The following is an 18183-nucleotide window of genomic DNA, read 5'->3' as shown; positions in this document are numbered from 1 at the left end:
TCCACCAGCGTTCAGCTCTCCATACCCCAGACGCTGGAGCGGAAACGCAAATATAGTGCAACCCACCCGCACGCCCAAGCCCTTAATGTGCACATTTCCAGATTGCTAAGCCTGGAGATGCTGCCCTATAGGCTAGTAGAGACCGAGGCCTTTCGCAGCCTCATGGCGGCGGCCGCCCCTCGGTATTCGGTCCCCAGCCGCCACTACTTTTCCCGATGTGCCGTCCCAGCCCTGCACCAGCACGTGTCAGACAACATAATCCGTGCCCTGACCAACGCCGTTTCTGACAAGGTCCACCTGACCACGGACACGTGGACGAGTGCTGCCGGGCAGGGCCACTATATATCTCTGACGGCACATTGGGTTAACTTGGTGGAGGCTGGGACCGAGTGTGACCCTGCGGCTGGTCATATACTGCCGACGCCGAGGATTGCGGGGCCTACCTCGGTCCAGGTGTTTGAGGCCTACTATGCCTCCTCCTCCTCCCACCCCTCCTCCACCTCCTCCTCCGAACGACCATCCGTGGGCATGGCGCCATCAGTCGGTAGCTCTAGGCACAGCAGCAGTGCCGTCGCTAAGCGACAGCAGGCGGTGCTCCAACTGCTGAGCCTAGGCGATAAAAGGCACACCGCCCAAGAACTATTACAGGGCATCACGGCGCAGACTGATCTGTGGCTGGCACCGCTGAACCTGAAGCCAGGCATGGTTGTGTGTGACAACGGCTGTAACCTGGTGGCGGCTCTGCAACTCGGCAGACTGACACATGTGCCATGCCTGGCCCATGTGTTAAATCTGATAGTTCAGCGTTTCCTCAAGACATACCCCAATCTGTCTGATTTGCTCACGAAGGTGCGCCGCATCTGTGCGCATTTCAGGAAGTCCAGCACAGATGCTGCCACTCTCAGGGCAGCGCAGCGCCGCCTCCAACTGCCCGCTCACCGACTGTTGTGCGACGTGCCCACGAGGTGGAATTCAACACTGACCATGTTATCCAGAGTTTACCAGCAGCGCCGAGCGATTGTAGACTGCCAGATGTCAACTTCCACCAGAACTGGTAGTCAGGTCAGTCAGCTTCCTCAAGTCTACAATGAGGAGTGGACGTGGATGTCTGATATCTGTCAGGTGCTGAGTAACTTTGAGGAGTCAACACAGATGGTCAGTGGCGATGCCGCCATCATCAGCCTCACCATCCCGCTGCTTGGCCTGTTGAAAAACTCTCTGGTCAGCATGAAGTCGGAAGCTTTGCGCTCCTCACAAGAGACAGGGGAAGAAGATTCCCTTGTTGATAGCCAAAGCACCCTTAGGTCTGTTTCTCAGCGCATATCGGAGGAGGTGGAGGTGGAGGAGGATGAGGAGGAAGAGGAGGAGAATGTTGGCGAGACACAAGAGGGGACCATTGTTGAGTCCTACACTGTTGAGCGTGTATGGGCAGAAGAAGAGGAGTTGGAGGAGTTGGAGGAGGAGGAAATGGACAGTCAGGCCAGTGAGGGGAGTGAATTCTTACACGTTGGTACTCTGGCGCATATGGCAGATTTCATGCTAGGCTGCCTATCCCGTGACCCTCGCGTTCAAAGAATTTATTCCAGCACCGATTACTGGGTGTTCACTCTCCTGGACCCACGGTACAAGCAAAATCTTTCCACTCTCATCCCTGGAGAGGAAAGGAGTGTGAGAATGCATGAATACCAGCAGGCCCTGGTGCACAAGCTGAAACAGTATTTCCCTTCTGACAGCGCTAGCGGCAGAGTGCGTAGTTCTGCGGGACAAGTAGCGAGGGAGAGTAGGCGAGCAGGCAGCTTGTCCAGCACTGGCAAGGGTACGCTTTACAAGGCTTTTGCCAGCTTTATGTCACCCCAGCAAGACACTGTCACCTGTCCCCAGTCTCGGCAGAGTAGGGCTGATCTTTACAGAAAGATGGTGAGGGAGTACGTAGCTGACCATACCATCGTCCTAAATGATCCCTCAGCTCCCTACAACTACTGGGTTTCAAAGCTGGACATGTGGCACGAACTGGCGCTCTACGCCTTGGAGGTTCTTGCCTGCCCTGCCGCTAGCGTCTTGTCAGAGCGGGTTTTCAGTGCAGCTGGTGGCATCATCACCGATAAGCGTACACGCCTGTCGACTGACAGCGCTGACAGGCTGACGCTTATCAAGATGAATAAAGCATGGATTTCTCCTAATTTCAAATCTCCAGCAGGTGAAGGAAGCTCAACCTGAATAATTTATCCACTCCTCCTCCTCCTCATTTTCCTCCTTCTCCTCCTCTTTCTACAGTAAAGCAGAGGAAACTGGCTGTTTTTTGACAGGGCCCACTGGCTCTAGGTATAGTACTTTATGCATTTAATTTTTCTGGAGGGCCACCGACACGGTCCTCTGTTTTAAACAATTTTTGGGAGTGCCACATACAGGCACTGAATCTATTCAATTTTTCTGGAGGGCCACCTTTCCGGTCCTCTGTTTTAAACAATTTTTTGGGACTGCCACATACAGGCACTCAATCTATTCCATTTTTCTGGAGGGCCACCTACCTGCTCCTCTGGTTTAAAAACTTTTTTGGACTGCCACATACAGGCACTCAATCTATTCCATTTTTCTGGAGGGCCACCTACCTGCTCCTCTGGTTTAAAAACTTTTTTGGACTGCCACATACAGGCACTCAATCTATTCCATTTTTCTGGAGGGCCACCTACCTGCTCCTCTGGTTTAAAAACTTTTTTGGACTGCCACATACAGGCACTCAATCTATTCCATTTTTCTGGAGGGCCACCTACCTGCTCCTCTGGTTTAAAAACTTTTTTGGACTGCCACATACAGGCACTCAATCTATTCCATTTTTCTGGAGGGCCACCTACCTGCTCCTCTGGTTTGAAAAATTTTTTGGACTGCCACATACAGGCACTCAATCTATTCCATTTTTCTGGAGGGCCACCTACCTGCTCCTCTGGTTTGAAAAATTTTTTGGACTGCCACATACAGGCACTATCCAAATTGAATTGTCTCCATAGCAGCCTCCACACGTTGTCTCCATTGCTACCTCCAAAAGTCGTCCATATAGCTGCCTCCATACATCGTCCCTTTATCAAACGAGGTTTGTCAGGCCGAAATTTGGGTTGTTTTCATGGATTCCACATCAAAGTTGTTAACTTTGTCGCCACCCTGCTGTGTTATCCACAAAATACACTGGCAAACTTTTACCATTTACGGATATTATTTCAGCGCTTCTTGCGCATCTGTTTACATTCCCCTCACCCGCCATATCCTAAACTTATAAGAACGCTACTACACTTGATCTTATACAAAAGGTTCTTAGAAGTGCTGTTTGGGGAGTAGCCTAGAGACAGGGGCTTGGATTGGCGAAAGCTCGCCTAGCAGCGGAGCGCCAGCTCCATGCGCATCATGCGCTTCTTGCGCATCTGTTTACATTCCCCTCACCCGCCATATCCTAAACTTATAAGAACGCTACTACACTTGATCTTATACAAAAGGTTCTTAGAAGTGCTGTTTGGGGAGTAGCCTAGAGACAGGGGCTTGGATTGGCGAAAGCTCGCCTAGCAGCGGAGCGCCAGCTCCATGCGCATCATGCGCTTCTTGCGCATCTGTTTACATTCCCCTCACCCGCCATATCCTAAACTTATAAGAACGCTACTACACTTGATCTTATACAAAAGGTTCTTAGAAGTGCTGTTTGGGGAGTAGCCTAGAGACAGGGGCTTGGATTGGCGAAAGCTCGCCTAGCAGCGGAGCGCCAGCTCCATGCGCATCATGCGCTTCTTGCGCATCTGTTTACATTCCCCTCACCCGCCATATCCTAAACTTATAAGAACGCTACTACACTTGATCTTATACAAAAGGTTCTTAGAAGTGCTGTTTGGGGAGTAGCCTAGAGACAGGGGCTTGGATTGGCGAAAGCTCGCCTAGCAGCGGAGCGCCAGCTCCATGCGCATCATGCGCTTCTTGCGCATCTGTTTACATTCCCCTCACCCGCCATATCCCAAACTTATAAGAACGCTACTACACTTAACTTGGTGCAGGCTGGGACCGAGTCTGACCCTGGGGCTGGTCATATACTGCCGACGCAGAGGATTGCGGGGCCTACCTCGGTCCAGGTCTCAAAGGCCTACTATACCTCCAAATCCTCCCACCCCTCCTCCACCTCCTCCGAATTACCATCCGTGGGCATGGCGCCATCAGTCGGTAGCTCTAGGCACAGCAGCAGTGCCGTTGCTAAGCGACAGCAGGCGGTGCTCAAACTGCTGAGCCTAGGTGATAAAAGGCACACCGCCCAAGAGCTATTGCAGGGCATTCCACATCAAACTTGTTAACTTTGTCGCCACCCTGCTGTGTAAGCCACAAAATATACTGGAAAACTTTTTTCATTTACGGATATTATTTCAGCGCTTCTTGCGCAGATGTTTACATTCCCCTCACCCGCCATATCCCAAACTTATAAGAACGCTACTACACTTGATCTTATCCGAAAGGTTCTTAGAAGTGCTGTTTGGGGAGTAGCCTAGAGACAGGGGCTTGGATTGGCGAAAGCTCGCCTGGCAGCGGAGCGCCAGCTCCATGCCAAGAACCAACTAACATAGTTTTAACTGCAGCACCTTTAATCTACTACTAGTTCACTGCCTCCATACATCATCCCCTTATCAAACGAGCTGTGTCAGGCAGAATTTTGGATTGTTTTCATGGTTTCCATGTTAACTTTGTCGCCACCCTGCTGTGTAATCCACAAAATATACTGGCAAACTTTTATCATGTACCAATATTATTTGAGCGCTTCTTGCTCACCTCCTTTGGTTCCTCTCTGCTACCCATTGGTTTGAAGCCTGAGTCCATTTAGGGTATGTCGCCATGCCACTCTCTAGCCTTCCGCTGCTGCCGCTGCCTCTGCATGCCGTCCCCTATAGTGTCAGGGTCAATTATTGGATGTTTTAGATGCTATCTAGCTTCATTCTGTCACTCTGTCATGGCCATGCTGTTGCCCATAATTTTGGCATAATGGTGCATTTAAGCAGCCTCAGAGGCATCCATGCATGCTGCCCCTGCTGTTTCCTGTCCATTTCCGTGGAGGTTCCCAGGTGTTTGGCCAAGCTTCCCTGTGCAGAGCCTTGGTCCCCTTGAAAAATGCTCGAGTCTCCCATTGACTTCAATGGGGCTCGTTACTCGAAACGAGCACTCGAGCATCGGGAAAAGTTCGTCTCGAATAACGAGTACCCGAGCATTTTAGTGCTCGCTCATCTCTATCTATGACCCTTCTGCTGTGACATCTGTTTTGTGGCCTGGGACAAGAAGACAATCCAAGTCAGAATCCAAGCCCGCCCAACTGAGTTAAGAAAAGGTAATCAGCACAATCCATGATGTCTACATCAATAACCAAAGCCAACAAATGTGTATTTTACAGCCTTCCAAGAACCATTCTGGAAGCATAAAATCCAATTTGTTTCTCATCTAAAAAGTGACTCAAACTGGATGACAAAATCTAAATATGATCACACACAACTAGCATTTAATTAAGCGCACAACAACCCGGGCTGTGAGCTGCATGAGCTGTGATATACTAGCTAAGAGCCTGCGTGTCGATTCACGGAGAATTATGACAAAATGTATTGGCTTCTCTATATTTCTTGACAGATAAATGATTTCCCAGTTCGTAACTAACAGCACGATTGTCGATTCTTCCAGAATCATGACAAAAATTTATTTGCTTCTTTTTTTTTCTTGACAAATAAATGTTTTATGAGCAAGTGCTACTTACCTGTCAATTCTGTAGGCGCCAAGACCAAATTCATAGGCTGCTCAATATTTAATGACTAAATCAGCAGCCAAGGAGACTTTGCATAACTATTAAAGCTACCGCCAAGCCTTCTTTGACACTGGCAGTGGTCAAAACATTGCAGGAATATTTATATAAAGTTATATATTTCCTTTCCATATTATTATATTATTACTACATGCCACATGTAATGAGAAAGATAAGTTAATAAGGAGAGGTCCAATTAAATCAATACTTTATTAAGAAAAAAGACATAAAAATAGATATGAATGACACACATATTAAAAAACATATGTGATGGTACTCCAAAATAGACTATATTGCCATCTAGCCCGATTGAAAGTGCAAGTGCAAAATATATATAAATTTATATTTTTATTTTAAATTTTATATATATATATATTGCACTTGCACCTTTTTCTACAATATATTTCCTGGGTTTCAATCGGGCTAGATGGCATATAGTCTATTTTGGAGTACCATCACTGATGTTTTTTAATATGTGTGTCATTCATATCTATTTTTATGTCTTTTTTCTTAATAAAGTATTGATTTAATTGGATCTGAATACTCTTGATTCTTTTTTGGTTTTATATTTCTATGCAAAGATTTGGTCATACAGATTCATAGAAGGGACACATGTGTCAGCCTACCTATATATAACATGTGCCTGTAATAATTGGTTGAGTAGTTTCATGATATTGTTTGATAAAAAAAAGATAGATATACACTTTTCTAATATACAGTTGGTCCCTGACTTACAGACGACCCCTAGTTACAGACAGACCTCTCTGTGACCTCTGGTGAAGGTCTCTGGATGCTTTACTTTAGTCAGCTGTTGGGTGTCTGTAATGAAGTTTTATTGATCATCCTTGTTCCCATGACAGCACAAAATTTGGAAAATCAAATTGTCACTGGGCAGCAGAAAAAATATTAGTCTGGAGTTACAATTATAAAATATTCCAGTTCCAACTTACATACAAATTCAACAAGTACAAACCTAAAGAACCTATCTTGTACGTAACCCAGGGACTGCCTGCATGTTTATAAAAAAATGTTGCACACACATCTTTATTGAACCAGTCTGCCTTTAAAGGGGATGTCCGAGAGTATCAAGAAATTGGGGCCAGGCTGGGGCGGGCTTTTAAAAAAAATAAACCTTACTCCTATATGATAATCCTATATCATTCAGTGAGTTATATATGTTTAGTTAACTTGAATTAACCCCTAAATGTTTAGATTTTTTTTAGGGCACGTTGTACATTAATGTTATATTTTGGTTGCCATTTTCTGCACTTATTTATTTAAAAATATGTCAATTTGGTGAAAAGTTTAAAAATGTGTGATTTTCTGATTTCTAAATGTTATGCTAATCATACAGTCTAATCGCCCAAATTGTTTGTTAACTGACCTTAAACATATGTCTGATTATGTTGACATCAATTTTTAGATATTATTTAATTTTATTAGGAAATTATGGGGCTTATAGTTCGAAGAGCAAATTTCCAAATTTTTAAGGAAATCATCCACTTGATGATGATCCACTGTCCATCGCTAGTGTTGACACACAGGGATAACCTAGAAAATAATTCATTATTATGTTTTTTTCTAGGTGTACTCGGCGTGTCAAGACTAGCGACAAACCGCACCGGGATCAAGATGAAGAGGAGCAGAGGTGAGTATTTCTAGCCTTTTTTTGTTTTTTTTTGTGGTTGATTTCCGTTGAGTAAATTTTAGATTCAATTATTTTATTCATCTTTAAGGGTTTTTAAAGTTCAATTAATAAGAAACACCCCACAAATCACCATTTTTAAAACTGCAACCCTGAGACTATTCAGAGCAGCTTTTGGTGAGCCATCAGACGGTCCAACTGATTCTGACTAAACACTGTATTTAACTTACAAATTGTTTCGCGCGCCCTATGTTAAAGCTGCACCACGAAAAAGTTGGTGCACTCTGTTGGGCCAGTGCAGGGAAGCAACAGATTCATGATTTCTGGTGCACCTTCTTAATGAAACGGTCGCCCCAAGCATTATACATGGAAAAAACACTTTTAGTGAAGTTTCCAACTTTCTAAGTAAATGTGCCCCAGAATTTTAACAGTTGCTGCTCACTTCATATGTCACAAAACAGACACCATATTTATTCTACAATGTAGGCATTACACACAGCTGAATGGTAACTGTTTGATTTCAAATTCTATAAGCAAATAAAAACCTTTAAATGTCTGTATACATGTTTCACTGATGGCTCTATACATGGTAATAGAGTCACCATCCTTCTAAATAAGATTTTTTTTACGTTACAAAACATCCATGTTCACCTCCTAACTGCAACTGACACTGCTAACACTGAGAGAGATACTCATTGTGTGACTCGCTCAAGAGAATTCCTGAGGGAGAGGTAAATGAGGAAGCTGATTTCTCTTCAGCGACACACAGAACTTCTGCATTTTTGAACCTCTATCAGAACTTCTGCAAGTGCTAGCTATGCAGTTGAGTTTTACTGACTGAGGACCACACCAAGGTGTATGTTTTACAGAAGGTTGTTTTGATTGGCAGCTCAGAAGCCTATCTCAGCCAGTATTGTGTGTGCCCCCAATCAGATGGGAGTGCTGATCTAATCAGCTAATAGGATGGTCATGGTTGCTCAGTTTATTATTGCTGCCATTAAATTACCATTTTTGGGTCTTTGTAATGCTCTGTTGTGCTTTACAGTGTTTTGATATGATTCTGACCCTTTGCATGAAACTAGACTTTCTTCTGCCTTGTGATTTTGTACCTCGCCGACACCTTTGTTTTTCTACCCTGTTTTTTCAACTTAGCCCCATTGTCTTTCTTCTGACTCTTTGTTTTCCTGCCTTACTGTACTTTGCACACATATATACACACCTTGCTTTATGCATTATATTTCACAAATTGTAGCTTTGTCATAAAATGTATACACATATCCCAGGTTCAAAGACAAAATTTAAAACAGAAGAAAGTGTGATACTGTAGCATGTCGCCATTCCCTCATAAGGTCAGGGGAACCCCACATTGTGATGATTAAATATCATTAACAACAAGGGCAGAATGATGTGTGATGGATATACAAGTTGAAGGTGTTAGCAATGCAGGAACAATTTATCAATTCAAGGATGACAAAATAATAAGTACTACTAAATAATGGGGTATTGAATATAAAGAGCTGAACAGGAAAAGTGTTTTGATGTAAAAAGTAAAGTCTAAAGTCTAAAAAGGTTCTGTCAAGTCTTATTCTCTTATTCAGCTAGAACTGTTAATTACAGAAACTGATTGGCTGTTGTAATTAGAGATTAGCAAATAAATAAAAAATTCTACAAATTTTTCTGATTCAACAGATTTTTTGAAAATATAGGATTAAGTTCTTAAATGAGAGGTTTTGGAAGCCATGACTGACGTTCTGGAGCTCAATTCAGCATGGCCTGGTGCATCAACCTGGATGCAGCAAAATTTCTTGAAAGTCTTGAAAACTCTAAAAAAAGTAGAGAGGTCAGGGTATCTGGGAGATGGCTATGGCTCCCTTGTTTGTCTTGATGGTGGGGAACCTGAGCTTTCATATCCCAACCTGGACCCGGGTTTTAAAATTTTGAAGGAATCCTCCATAATAAATATAATAATATGTTTAATCAAATGTCCAAGTGGGTAGTTATAAATTGGTAAAACGGTGTGACCCATTAAGTCACGGATTAATACAAATTATTCCACAACCAGATGTAATAACCCATTTTACTTTTACTTTTCATTCAAGGTGCCACACCATTGCTCAACTTAAAGAGAACCCGTCAGGCAAATTAACACCCTAAACTAAATATATATATTCATAAACTGCCATTAGAAAGCATCGCCTCTATCCCTTCATTGTCCCTCTACATGCCTGTAAACTTAAGCAACGAGGTCCTAAAGCTGTATGCAAATAACCTGTGAGATGTCCAATGAGTCATTATCATATTCAAGCTGTCCAGCTTATTCATGAGTGAAAGGAACAGCCACACCCCCAGTGCATGACTGACAGCCTGTATAATGGTGTGAGGTATAATGGTGTAATATCTCCTCCATGTGCTGCCTGGTGCTTGCTCCTGCAGCCTGTGTGTATGAGATACTCCTGTACACATGACTGACAGCCTGTATAATTGCGTGAGGTATAATGGTGTAATGGCTCCTCCATGTGCTTCCTGGTGCTGGCGCCCCCTGCAGCCTGTGTGTATGAGATACTCCTATACACATGACTGACAGCCTGTATAATGATGTGAGGTATAATGGTGTAATGGCTCCTCCATGTGCTTCCTAGTGCTGGCACCCCCTGCAGCCTGTGTGTATGAGATACTCCTATACACATGACTGACAGCCTGTATAATGATGTGAGGTATAATGGTGTAATGGCTCCTCCATGTGTTTCCTGGTGCTGGCGCCCCCTGCAGCCTGTGTGTATGAGATACTCCTATACACATGACTGACAGCCTGTATAATGGTGTGATGTAAAATGGTGTAATGGCTCCTCCATGTGCTTCTTGGTGCTGGTGCTCCCTGCAGCCTGCGTGTGTATAGGAGAGATACAACAGCTACAGGCAGCCATGTTATAGCAGAACATGTCAGGTACATGTGTAGCTGATGTCTGTGTCTCTCACATGTCAGCAGATGCAGCACACACACTAGCCATGCTTTACTATACATTACACACAGACATGAGCAGGGGGAGGAGAGAGGAGGAGTAACAGGGGTGACATCACTGCCTCTGACCATGTTTACATAATAAAGAAAATATGATTTTGCAATGATTAATGTATGAATTGACTAGATAAAGGCTATGTTTGATCCTTGTGAGCTGCTCCAACAGGTAGTGGTGACAGTATTAGCTGCAGAGACTTGATGACAGGTGTCCTTTAAGTATCACTTATTGAGCAGATAGAGGTACTAAGAATAGGAGGTAACGTTAAAACTCTCCTCCGTTGTCATGAGGTATACACATTATGTATCTTGTGACTTAAAGGATTAGATCATACAAATATTTCCATGTTATTATATTGTATGTTGCAAAATATGTATACAAATTAAAGAAACTATTTTGTTCTTCCTTTTGGAAACTAAATCAAAATGTAAGAATACCTCACTATCACTACATGGCACCACAGGAGTAGTGGTAGTGTGTGATGTCAGTGGGAAGGGTCGCTTCTGATACGTTGCAGACAGTGCCCTACTTACAGATGACCCCTAGTCACAGACTAACCTCTCTTCTTCTGGTAAAGCTCTCTGGATGGTTTGCTTTAGGCTACATTCACACGAACGTATGGAGGACGTATATACGGCCGACGTATATACGGCCGATATACGTCCCCCATACACTCCTATGGGCGCACGGCACCCTACGGGAGCGGTACGGTGCAGCACACGAGCGGCACCGTACAGTTCCGTACCCGGGAAAAAGATAGGACATGTCCTATCTTTTCCCGTAATACCGCGCCGTGCGCCATAGGTTGCTATGGAGAGGGGCGGGGGTGAGCTGCGCTCACCTCCTCCTCCTCTCCCCGTACACTGCTGTTGCCCGCTACGGTACGGTACGGGCAGGCAACGGCAGTGTGAATATAGCCTTAGTCCCAGGCTGCGATGATCATCTGTAAGGTGTCTGTAATGAAGTTTTATTCATAATCCATGTTCCCATGACAGCAAAAAACTTTGAAAATCCAATTGTCACTGGGACAAAAAAATTTTCTCTATAGTGCTACAGTTATAAAATATACCAGTTCCAACTTACATACAAATTCAACTTAAGGTATATATTACAAGATATATACAAATATTATTTGTTTCCCTTATCATTTTTTAGTAGTTGAAGGCTTTTGCATGGGACGAAATACACCCTACTGTATTGCTTGCTAAAATAAAGACAAGCTGAGAGCAACTTGCAAGTGCCAGGACCTTTATTTCTTCTGATTGATTCGGCATTGGCTGGCTACGGAGCACTGCAGTAAACGGAGTGCTGTCCATTTCTTTGCTTTGAGATATTGAAGGGTCTGCTTATCACTATTTATGACCTCTACTAGGGGCAGTAACTGATGGCAAAACCTCTTAAATTCTGCAGAAAATGTTGGCACTAAATAGGAAATATAATAAATATTTATAAACTTCACCTTACCATTTCCTTTCTACTGTGTAGGCATATGCTTAGTAAAAATAACATGCAAAGCCTAGTACAAAATAAATGTATCTTGTAAATTAGGAAAGTTTTTCCCCTTAAGCCTTGCTCCCGTTCCATAGACTAAGTTTAGAAATGTGTCTCGCACAAGGAAAAAAATCATGAGTTTTAATCAATACAATCTAATCTAAACGTGTCTTAACTTTGTTAAAACTCAGAGCAGGAGTCAGCCGGGCAATTGTTTGCTTAGCTGCATTAAAAGTATGTGTCATTAATTTCTGAGACGACTTGTTCCCAGCAGCAGGTTCCTTGTTAAACAATTATTCTAATTCTTTTGAGAATTAATCCTCAAAACTGTTAGTGAATAATTCCCATACATTACACTTGATTATTGTAAAGGCTGTGTGCACTGTGGGGCAGCAATCTCCAAATTCCTAACTTTCTGGACACTGATGAAAGAGCGCTCGTCTTTGTAAAATAAATGACGATAGTGTAATCCAAGCTATTCAAATAGACTTTATGATAATATTTGATGTTGGTATCACACAGGCTTTGCCAGGTTCAGCAGCCACAATTTTTTTTCAGAAGCAATTTTGGTTCATCTTGGATGGATGGGAAAACAGAGAATAAACCAATTTCTTGACATTGTTAATTCTGTGTTATTCCTGTGTTGAGGTGAATCAATGGAAGGTGCAGATCATGAAAATCAAATATAATAAATATAGTTTTTATTAGCTGATAGTATTGAATAATATTCATAATAGCTGAACAGGACTGATCCCAAATGACAAGTAAAGGTGACTAGTAGGACAGGACAGTTCCCATGTAAACAGCAATTTAAGGGCAGATTTGTCACACATAATTTCTATCCAGTAATTCTGTAGCGATAGGCCTCATGTGCACAACCATGTACAAAACATGTGAAGTGGAGCAGGCCGCTAGGTCTCCACATTCACCTGTGTCTGGGCACAGGTGAGAGGCCCTTCTCCCTTCTGTAAAATCCTGCCGGCAAATAACATGGCCGCGCCCTGCAGGCTTTTACAGAAGACCGAAAACAGAAGAGGAGCTGTGGGGAAGGCAGAAGAGTAGCTGCGCTGACATCGGGGAGCCGCGCTGAGGATCGGGGCTGCCAGAGGTTGAGCTGGTTGGTTGGCTGTATACCACATAGGGCTGCTTGGGCTGGCTATATACTACAGGAGGCAGGGTGGTTGTATACTACAGGGGGCAGGCTGGCTGTATACTACAAGGGGCTGGCTGTATACTACAGGGGGCACAGTGGTTGTATACTACAGGGGGCAGGCTGACTGTATACTACATGGGGCAGGCTGGCTTTATACCACAGGAGGCAGGCTGGTTGTATACTAAATGGGACTGGCTTTATACCACAGGGGGCAGGTTGGTTGTATACTACAGGGGGCAGGCTGGCTGTATACTACATGGGGCTGGCTGTATACTACAGGGGGGAGGCTAGCTGTATACTACAGGAGGCAGGCTGGCTATATACTACTGGGAGCTGGCTGGCTATATACTACTGGGGGCTGGCTGGCTATATACTGGGAGGTTGTGACCAATGCATTTCCCACCCTTGGCTCCCACTTGAGTCAATAAGTTTTTCCCAGTTTTTGGTGGTAAAATTAGGTGTCTCAGCTTATACTCGGGTTGGCTTATGCTCGGTATATACAGTATGTATGGTAACTTATCTTTTTTTTCTGTAAAACAGATTTTTCATACAAAAACTGTTTGGCAGTGTATGCTCTATGGAGACGTGGGGGTGGTCTCCTAAAAATGGGTCTCCTGGTGACAGGTTCCCTTCATTGACCCTTTTGAATATGAATTATGCTTATTACTGGAATACCCCTTTAACTATAACCAATCTCAGTTCTTGGAAGGTGATAAAATAATTGTATCCCAAAAATAAATCTAAAAACAAAACTTCTAAGTATTTAGCATAAATACCTCAATTTAACGGAATCAAAGGTTTTACTAGCCGACAGAATGGCAGGGCATAAGTGGGTGCATTTGTTGATTCAGTTTTGATAAATATAATTTAATTTAATATTAGAATTAAAGAATTTTAATTTTACAGAATTTGTATTACTGTGTAATATATTGCTCAGCCATAATTTTCATAACTTCACCGATCTCCCTCCATCATTTAAAGACCCTCAACCCTCGTACTTTGAAGTAAGGTCTATAACAACTACTCCTGCTTGGCTGGAAATCATCATTGGGCAATGAAACAATACTATGGAGAAGAGATGAATGGACCCAAACTTTAAGTTCAGGTATGGGGTTTTGGGTACATTCCGCTTGACCCAGTGATATTGTGAGCCATGAATGTGATTGGCCATGGGGTGACATCTCTAGCAAATAGCTGCATGAAATTATTATTTGTATATAATGTAGGTTTGTTATTTTTTAACTTTACTCCTTACCAAACATGAGTAAAAATCTTTACCAATTATAAACTTCTGAGCAAGTGGGCTGGGTGGGGCAGGGCGCAGAGTGGGGCATTTACTATACCCTGTAATAGGCTCCTGTCTGGCAGGGAATTGATCCAAGTGCACAATTATACATCAGATAAACAGACCTGAGCCTTTTTAATATACACAATGCGACATGTGCGGGTGGGGGGAGGGATCAAGACTGACGCAAGCCTGAAGGGTGCCCCCGACTGTATGAGGAGGGTCTTCACGGGTGTTGCAATTTATTACATGGAACGTTTGCACTTTAAATAGGGGTGGTATTTGCTTCCTTTCTCCTCCCTGCTGCTGCTGCTCAATCCCTCCCATAGCTGAGCCTTTATAGGCCAGGCACTGGGCCTGCACATCCTCTTGCCCGCGCCATCTTCAGGCTGTCCCTCCCTCCCTCCCTACTGTTACTTGGTTTTTGTGTTTTAATGTTTTCGGTTTTCAGTGATCAACTCAAGTCACAGCTGATGGAAAATGAGAATTAATGTGGATTTTGCCCGGAAGTCGAAGTGCTGATTCGGGAGGCCGGTTGAGCAAACCGCTTAGGGCAGCTGTGGTTTACAAAGAGACGGACGGAGATTGTGGTTAATTTTTTACAGTATTAAGTAATAATTGTTTTTCAGTGATCATCTCAAGTCACAGCTGGCGGAAAAGAGAATTGATGTGTATTTTGCCCCGAAGTCAAAGTGGTGGTTCGGGAGTCCGGATGAGCAAAACGCTTCGGCAGCTATGGTTTACAAAGAGATGGACGGAGATTGCGGTTGATTTTGAGAATATTAAAATAATAATAATTGAGTTTATCAGCAATAAATAGCTGTGACCTTTTCTGCCCAACAGGAAGCCTCGTGTCATAATTTCTTAGTTATGTTTAGTTATTAATGTTTGAAGGGGTTAATGTTACGGGTAGGATTATGTATCTTAACTAAATGTGTAGTCAAATGGATAGTGTTTACTACCTCCCAGTCATGCTCTTCATAAATTACCCAAATGACAGACATAGACTATGTCACAGTGGATGTAACTGCACTCACATCACAGCCTGACTACCATAGATAGAACTGAGGTGCTGTATCTAGGCCATGTAATAACAATTCACTGGGACAAACCATATCCCCTGGTATATTGTCCTTTTAAGACCCCAGCAATGCTCCTGATATAAATGCACATCAGAACTGGACATGATACATGCAGGACTTCAGTTTTAGCTCTCATTTTTAGATTCATTGGCAGAATGGCTGAAAATGTGTTTCCCTCCAAAGTAAAGAGGGCGGTATAGATATAGCAAGTGACATCTGAACGTTTCATAATGACACTGTGCCATCCTTGTACTGTCACATAGGACCGCAATGTTCATATGGCGCCATCTGCTGTCCATGGTCAGTAATGCTTTCTGGAAAAAGGAGCTTTTATTATAAACCATTTGTCCTAATGTCAGTTTTCTATAGCAGTCAGTATAATAGAGAACGGAAACCTTTTCACTTCTAATGTATTTTAGCTCATGTGTAATTTTTTTCTGACTTTTTTTTAACACATTGCAGAAACATTACTTTTAAGGGATTGCTCTCTGCTAAACAACTTTATCCTTACCAGAAGCTCAGCCATTTACATCTAAATTTTTATGCTTTGCGTAAAATTAAGCTCCGCTCCAATTTACCAATTATGTAAGGTGATTGTAAAAGTTGTAAATCCATTAAGAACCAAGATGCCGCCGGCTCTTTAATGCCTCCAGCAGCTTTGCCAGCGGTCAACACCTGCAATCGGTGCTAGCACTGATAGCGGATGTTAGCAATGGGTGTTTGCTACATTGTGAAGCAAACACCCGGTGAGTGTGAAGAGGGCTCAGCCCGTTCAGGAACGTCCAAACGCTGCAAGGAGTTAAAGCGCAACTTCCTGGGTTTCCTGGGACTGCAGGAGGAGCAAGGAGGGATGGACAGGGTTAGATTATTATTAAAGCTTCTGCCCTGTTATTCTACCTGTTCAAGAGGTTTCCGGAAGTATAGCTACAATGATTATCCGAATATTCTCTCATTCTTTCAATGGAATTGTTGTCTTCAAGACGCCAATATGACTGAAAGCTGTGGCAGAGCAGGGAGCAATAAGTTGCTGATCAAATTGCTGAACTTTGTGGTAAATAAATAGGTTTTAGCTATAGTTTGGGCACTTGGCAATTAAAAGGTTCACCATCACTGACCTAGTGCCTCAGGCGGCTCTAAGGCAGCTCTTCAATATAATAAAACACTAAACCAAAAAAGTGACAAAGGCTATAGACCAGTGGTTCTCAACCTGTGGGTCGCGACCCCGGCGGGGGTTGAACAACCAAAACACAGGGGTCGCCTAAAGCCATCGGAGCCACGATTTTATAGCATTTTTTGGCACAAATACAATATTTTTGTACATGGTTTGGGGTCACCGCAACATGAGGAACTGTATTGCGGGGTCACAGCATTAGAAAGGTTGAGAACCACTGCTAGACCATTATAATAAAAGTATGTTACATGTTATCAAGTTGAAAATGTAAATGTTATTGAAATACAAGCTAAATGTTGTCATTTAACAGGGAAACACACTAAGATACAGAGAATCGGACCCCCAATATAAATGTGTTAATAAATATAGTAAATAACGGCCCCACAAATTATACAACTTTTAAACCTCAATACAGGCAAATATCACAGATAAAATGTGAAAAATTATACAAGCACCACTGACAGATAAGAGACATTCTGTATAGGTTGTTCATATAAAGCCACATATAAAGGCACAATGGCCTAAGATATGAGGTGTATATATTAGGAGAAGTCAATTATAATCCACCCAGAAGAAATAGGGAAAGGGGGGTCAATGCACTGTTAGATTATTTAACAACCCACTTATTATACATATTGCCCTTGATGGGTAAAGATATATAAACACATGCTGACTATAAAAGTCAAAACTTTCTTTACACGTTCATGAGAGTAGAGGTCATTACATTGGTGAATCATTTTAATCAAAAATACACCAGGTCACTGCAGGTAAAAAATTAATTGATTGTTAAAGTGAACCTGTCAGCAGGAATTTCATTTTTAGCTGGCGACAGGTTCCATTAGCATATGCTATGTTGATTTTTAATATGCCTTTCTGAATCATTTGAGTACTTTATGTAAAGGAAACCTACCTTTAAAATCCAGCATGGGACATTTACTCATAAATCCAGGCGCTGTGACTGTGGTATCTTCTTATATTTGTTATCCATGGCCTCCTTACTTTTTAAATACATTTTGAAAATTATGCTAAAGAGCCTCTGGAATTCTGGTGGGTGTTTCCAGAGCCACTCAGTGCTGCAGCATCGCAGGCTGTTACAATGAGCAGAACATGTCTCCCCCTTCCCTAACTTCTCCTCTGCAGCAGGAAATGTGGGGGGGGGAGACCTGCTTTGCTCATTGTAACAGCTTGTGAAAAGACATCACTGAGGGGCTCTAGAAACACCCACCAGAGCCTCTAAGCTTCGTTAACATAATTTTTTCACTGAAACCATGGATAACAAATATAAGAAGATCACCACAGTTACACTGCCTGGATCTATCATACTTAATTTTGATGGTAGATTTTCTTTAAGATTAATTTTGCCTGGCTAAAGCCGAGTCCTGGGATGGGGCGCAGCCTGTGTCAGCCTTCCCCCTCCCCTCTTCCAATCATATGTATTAAGTAGGCAGTGAGCTTATATTTTACAAGGTATTGGGATCTGCTGTTTTTGGCTTGCTCACGGATATACATCATCGTCATTATTAGAAATCTCCTGAT

This window comes from Engystomops pustulosus, chromosome 4 (assembly GCF_040894005.1).
Source record: "Engystomops pustulosus chromosome 4, aEngPut4.maternal, whole genome shotgun sequence".
In the NCBI taxonomy this organism is placed as follows: domain Eukaryota; kingdom Metazoa; phylum Chordata; class Amphibia; order Anura; family Leptodactylidae; genus Engystomops; species Engystomops pustulosus.
This window is presented reverse-complemented; position numbering follows the sequence as displayed.